Source organism: Furipterus horrens, unplaced genomic scaffold, assembly GCF_987537825.1.
Source record: "Furipterus horrens unplaced genomic scaffold, mFurHor1.1.pri manual_scaffold_10, whole genome shotgun sequence".
NCBI lineage: Eukaryota > Metazoa > Chordata > Mammalia > Chiroptera > Furipteridae > Furipterus > Furipterus horrens.
The window spans coordinates 89,532,067-89,538,081 of NW_028327180.1; the positions used below are offsets into that span (position 1 = coordinate 89,532,067).

General features: G+C 39.9%; 1 non-coding gene across 1 annotated transcript; it reads right to left on the bottom strand.

Annotated features, from left to right (window-relative positions):
• Positions 1 to 5,375: 5,375 nt before the first annotated feature.
• On the bottom strand, positions 5,376 to 5,484 carry LOC150000942 (U6 spliceosomal RNA). Its single transcript, XR_016513771.1, has one exon. It is a non-coding gene; the product is annotated as a U6 spliceosomal RNA (small nuclear RNA).
• Between the last annotated feature and the right edge of the window lie 531 nt (positions 5,485 to 6,015).

Sequence of the window (6,015 nt, forward strand, 5' to 3'; positions counted from 1 at the left end):
CAACATATCACTCATTTCACTCAAAGGTTGGCTGCCACTGCTGATCGTATTTCCAGTGTGTAAATGTTTCTATTCAAGTCAACATTTATATTGTAAATTCCTTGAGAATAGAAACTATTTATTTCTGTATCTCAAGGGTGTGCCTTTTAGTTGGTGCTAAATAAAAAATTGTTGAAAAATCTCAAAAGAGGTAATATAGTAAGTGGAGAAAGAAATGGCTTACTAAATAAAAGTTTAAAGCTCAGTGAGAGTGAAGGAAGGGTACAGTGTAACAAACTATATTAGTTAGTGTTCTTTAGGGAAACAGAACCAATAGGAGATAGATGGGTAGATAAATATAGATGTAGATATAGAGAAACAGAACCAACAGGAGATGGATAGACAGATAAGTGGATAGATATGTCTATAATATCTATCTGCCTACTGACTTATTATGAGGAACTGACTCATGAAATCTACAGAGGATGAGATGTCCCAAGACCCGCTACCTGCAAGTTGGAGACCAAAGAAAACCAGTGGTATAGTTCAGTCCAAGTCCAAAGGCCTGAGAACAGGGGAAGTGGAAGGTCTAAGTCTCCATCCAAGGGCACAAGAACAATGTCCCAGCAGAGAAGAAACAAATTCTCCCTTCCTTCGCCTGTTTGTTCTATTCAGACTCTCGGTGGCTTTCACTGCACAAGACCAGCCTGCTGCAGAAGCCTATTGTTGCCTTCTCTTTGATTTCTTTGAGTACAGATGCCGTAGATTCTGGAACACAGGAGAGGCTTCTGGGATCATCTGGTGAAATCTAATTTTACAGATGAGTTCCAGAGGGGAGAAATGGCTTGTCTGAAGTCACAGAGGGAGATGCAGGCTGCCAGTCCTCCCACAACCACATTCATTTGCTTTATTCCTTGCCCAACTTTATCTCCCCAGTTACAGTAGCAAAACTTCCCATGCAGGAATATTTCAACGAATAACAAATGGCATGCTGCAAACTTAGCAGAAAGGAGGCAACATAAATACAAAGTGACAATGACTAGCTCGTGTCTCAAAGGCATCCAACAGAAAGTGACAGATGACTTGAAATGTTGGTGATAGTATTATTCTATTAAGGAGTGTCTGTCCGCATTTCCTAAGGCACATCTGAAGTCACATTAGAAATCTTTCCTTCAGGTCCAAATGTAACATATTTCCTTACGTGTAATATCTGCTAAGACAATATATGAATATAGGTAGTTATGCATTTTGATAATTTGGAAAGTTTTAACAGTTTTCCATTTGAACAAAAATGTATTGGGCCCTTCTTTAGACAAGGAGTGTTGCTGGGTGTTAGTAAGACAGAGATGATAAAGCACCACCTGAGTTTCGCAAAACTCACAGTCTGGGTGGGGAGACAAATAGACACACGCACGCATGCACACACGCACATGCACACACACGCACACACACGCACATACACAGTATGGTGCTCTATAAATGAAATGATAAATGTGAATGTATGAGTCAATATGGACAGAGGAGGGAGTGATTCACTTTGGAAGGTGGCAGGGAATTCTTTGCAGAAACAACATCTGAGTTAGGCTTTGAAGGATAAAGAGGAGCTCTTTAGTAGCTCTCGGGCACTGATCCATTTGATAAACTTAATAGCACACCCAACACATGCCAATCACAGTGTTAGGTCCTTGAGGTTGAAATAAATACATAAGATAGAGTCCCTGACCTCTCGGATCTCATAGACTAGCCAAGAAGTAAATATATAAACAAAGAATTTTAATACAGTGTGTTAAGGGCAATAGTCACTGGGTGAACCCAGGACAGTCATAACAAAGGCCATGCTGAGGAGTGACCTTGGCTGGACATTTTCCCTCTATGTTTATAATGTTCCTTTTCAGCGAGTACTATGAGTCATCCTGATAGCATTAGAATATTAACAAGAAAACAACTATTTACAAAAGAATTGATGAGAAAAAAACTATTAAAAAAACTGATGGAAACCTAGTTATCAGTAGCCATTTAATACCAGATGCTAGGCCCCATACTGATATATGAAGATATAAGAAAGAGAAATGTCAGGTGCCTGTTAAACCAACGGGTTAATGGCATGGCTGATGGAGTCAGCCTGCCTGGGTTCAAATTCCGGTTTCCCAATTGGCAAGCTGTCAGATCTTGGACTAGTTGTTCATCCTCTCCATACTTCAGTTTTACATTTGCAAAAAAGTAGATAAAAAATAACTCTGGTTGCTTTGATATTAAAAACATTAAAACATGCAAAAGGTTTAACCTAGTCCCTAGTGCATGGTAAATGCTCAATAAAAGTGTTACCAATGAAGAAACCAATGATGATGATAAACAGATGCTGACCTTGGAGAGCCTTGGAATGTGTTTGGACTTTACCCTCTGGGTAACGGGAAGCTGAAAGATTTCTTGTTTGTTTGTTTTTAAATTACAGTTTACATTCAATGTTATTTTATATCAGTTTCAGTTGTACAGAATAATGGTTAGCAAATCATATGCTTTACAAAGTGTTCCCCCTGCTATTTCTAGTACCCAATGGGCACTATACATAGTTTTTGCATTAATGACTATATTTCCTATGCTGTACTTTACGTCCAGCCCTGGCTGGTTTGGCTCAGTGGATTGAGCGTCGGCCTGCGAGCTAAGTGTCGCTGGTTCGATCTTCCAGTCAGGGCACATCAGAGAAGGAAAACTCTGACTCCAAAAAACCTCCGCTGCCTTGCGGCATACCTCTTCAGGGGAAAGGCTAAGGGAGTAAACCCCAACAGAAAATCCGGAGCCGGAGTCCCTAAGGCGGTTCGACGTTGTAGTCAACACCGGCAACTCCTGCGGCGCACCTGAAGCCAAGCTGTATTGACTCCGTCTTTCCCTTGGACCCTTCAGCTGCGAAGAGAGGGGGGGTCTGCTGCATGGGCAACAGCAGACCCTCCATATCACCCTGCCCAGGCTCTGTAGCTTCAGCTTCACTGGAGAGGACACTCCAGCGTCATCGCAAGATGTCGATTCAACACGGGAGGAGACAGATACCGTGTCACTCCCGAGTCGGACTGCACAACCATTCTCGGCGGTGCAGATAGACTCTTAAGAAGCTACACCATCGTTTCTCGAGACGGACGGCTGCCGACGACTTTACGTCCCCATGGCTACTTTGTAACTTCTGATCTGTATTTCTCAATCCCTCCACCTTTTTCACCCAGTCCCCTAACTCCACTCCCCCCTGGAAACCATCACTCTGTTTTCTGTAACTATGAGTCTGTTTCGGTTTTGTTTTTTCATTTATATTGTTCATTAGATTCCACATATACGTGAAGTCATGTGGTATTTGTCTTTCTCTGGCTGAATTATTTCTCTTAGCATAATAACTTCTAAGTCCATCCATACTGTCACAAATGGTAAAATTCTGTTCTTTTAAATCGTCAAGTGATATTCCATTGTATATAGATAAAGGTTTCAGTCAAAGCAGTAACATGATCAGATTCAATTTTTAAATATTTTTATTTAATAACTTTATACACAAAGCAAAGAACATAATATAATCTCGTATACATAACACTCAGATTCTACAGTTATCTGGATTTTGCCCCATTTGCATCATCTATCGATTTTTTCTTTGCTTTTCTTACAGTAACATATTCCCAACTCAAACTGTCTGTTTCCTGCCATTTCTACAAGGATCTCTGCTTCCTTTTAATGGGAAGGTGCTCAGAGACCACAATCTGGGTCCTTGACTTACTCATTGTCCCTGGGTTGCTATTGCTTCTAGGTCTTTTTAGTGGACAGTTAGGAAATAAGTGTTTTTTGAAAAAGAATCATGAATTCATACTGATATTTGCAATTCAGTTCGAGGGCACATGTTGAGTGAGGCAAGTCAGACAGAGAAAGACAAATAGTGTTCTGTGCCCCTTCTCTGTGGAACCTAAAACGCTGGCCTTGTAAAAAAAGACAGTAGAATGGTGGTTACCATGGTCTGGGGGTGGGAGAATTGGGGAGATGTTGTTTAAGGGCACAGACTTGGAACTAGTAGATAAATAGGTTCTGGAGATCTAATGCACAGCATAGTGATCAGAGTCAGTGATACTGTATTATAAACTTCAAAGTTGCTAAGAGACTAGATCTTTATTGCTCTCAACACAAAAAATAAATGGTAATTATGTGCCATGATAAAGGTGTTAGCTAACACTACTGTAGTAGTCATACATTGCATTATATATGTATCAAACAACATGTTTGTTGTACACCTCAAACTTATACAATGTTATATTTCAATTTTTTAAAAAAATCAAGGTTTTATTAACTTCTAATATAATAATTGCATTTTTTTATTTTGCTGAAATTTTTTGTCCTAACATTACCATGATTATTTGCTCTATCCTACAATATATACTATTTCCAAAGCAAAACCAATATTACTATAATTCATGCTATATTTATAATATGTTTATATGGTGGCATTATATTTATATTATATATAAACATTATGCTCCCCCTGGCTGGTTTGGCTCAGTGGATTGAGCGTCGGCCTGCGAGCTAAGTGTCGCTGGTTCGATCTTCCAGTCAGGGCACATCAGAGAAGGAAAACTCTGACTCCAAAAAACCTCCGCTGCCTTGCGGCATACCTCTTCAGGGGAAAGGCTAAGGGAGTAAACCCCGACAGAAAATCCGGAGCCGGAGTCCCTAAGGCGGTTTGACGTTGTAGTCAACACCGGCAACTCCTGCGGCGCACCTGAAGCCAAGCTGTATTGACTCCGTCTTTCCCTTGGACCCTTCAGCTGCGAAGAGAGGGGGGGGGTCTGCTGCATGGGCAACAGCAGACCCTCCATATCACCCTGCCCAGGCTCTGTAGCTTCAGCTTCACTGGAGAGGACACTCCAGTGTCATTGTAAGATGTCCATTCAACATGGGAGGAGACAGATACCGTGTCACTCCCGAGTCAGACTGCACAGCCATTCTCAGCGGTGCAGATAGACTCTTAAGAAGCTACACCATCGTCTCTCGAGACGGACGGCTGCCGGCGAAACATTATGCTATACCTATAATTAAAATATTACTATATTTATATTACATTATTATATTTACAACATAAAAAATTGTCATTTTATAAGTTAAAAATAGTCAAATATAGACAACTTCATATGACTCAACCTAATATTAACAATAAGATTACTGAATGAAGTCTAATATCTACTTACAACGTTTTTTGGTTCTTAAAGTATTCCACAAGAATGTAGAGTCAAAATATTTTTATGAAAGTTACTCAAAATAATTATCTTCTTGGTGTGGTTAATGTTACCAATTTGAGAAACAGTTATTTTTTTTAATTAAATTTATTGGGGCAACATTGGTTGATATTATATAAGTTTCAGGTGTACAATCCTACAAAAAATATGGGCTGTTTCATGAATTCGCATGTCGTCCTAGCACAGGGGCCATGCCTACCTTCTCTGTATCGCTCCAATTTTAGTACATGCCACAGTGAACGCCAGTTGTGTGTGTGTGTGTGTTTCTTAATTTCAAGTTTGTTTCAATTTTTAGAACTCTCTTCTGTTATTTTAGTGTTACGTAATGTTACTTTTTTACTCCAAAGTCAAGTTTTATAAGAGGACATACTCAGAGAAGTTTTGCCACAACCTATATTCTCCATTGTCTACTTCCTCCCCTTTTATTTTTACTATCTTTGGTTTATCTTTCCAGAGTTTCTCTTTGCAAATATAAGCAAATAGTCTGCGTGTGTGTGTGTGTGTGGTTTCCCCTTTCTTACACAAAACTTAGCTATACTGTTCTGCATCTCATTTTTTCTCATGAGAGTTTCAGATTAGCATTTTGAAAAGACAGCTCATCTCCTGTAAGGAGAAAAGATTGGAAATAGATATTCCTGCTGGAAGTGGGGAGGCCACTGCAGTTGTCTAAACAAGGATGCTGCTGGTGGCTAGGATGAGGGTAGTGGCACTGAAGATTGACAGGTTTGAGATAAATTTTGGAGTTTAAAGGGATAGGACTTGGAGATTGTTTTGATGTAGC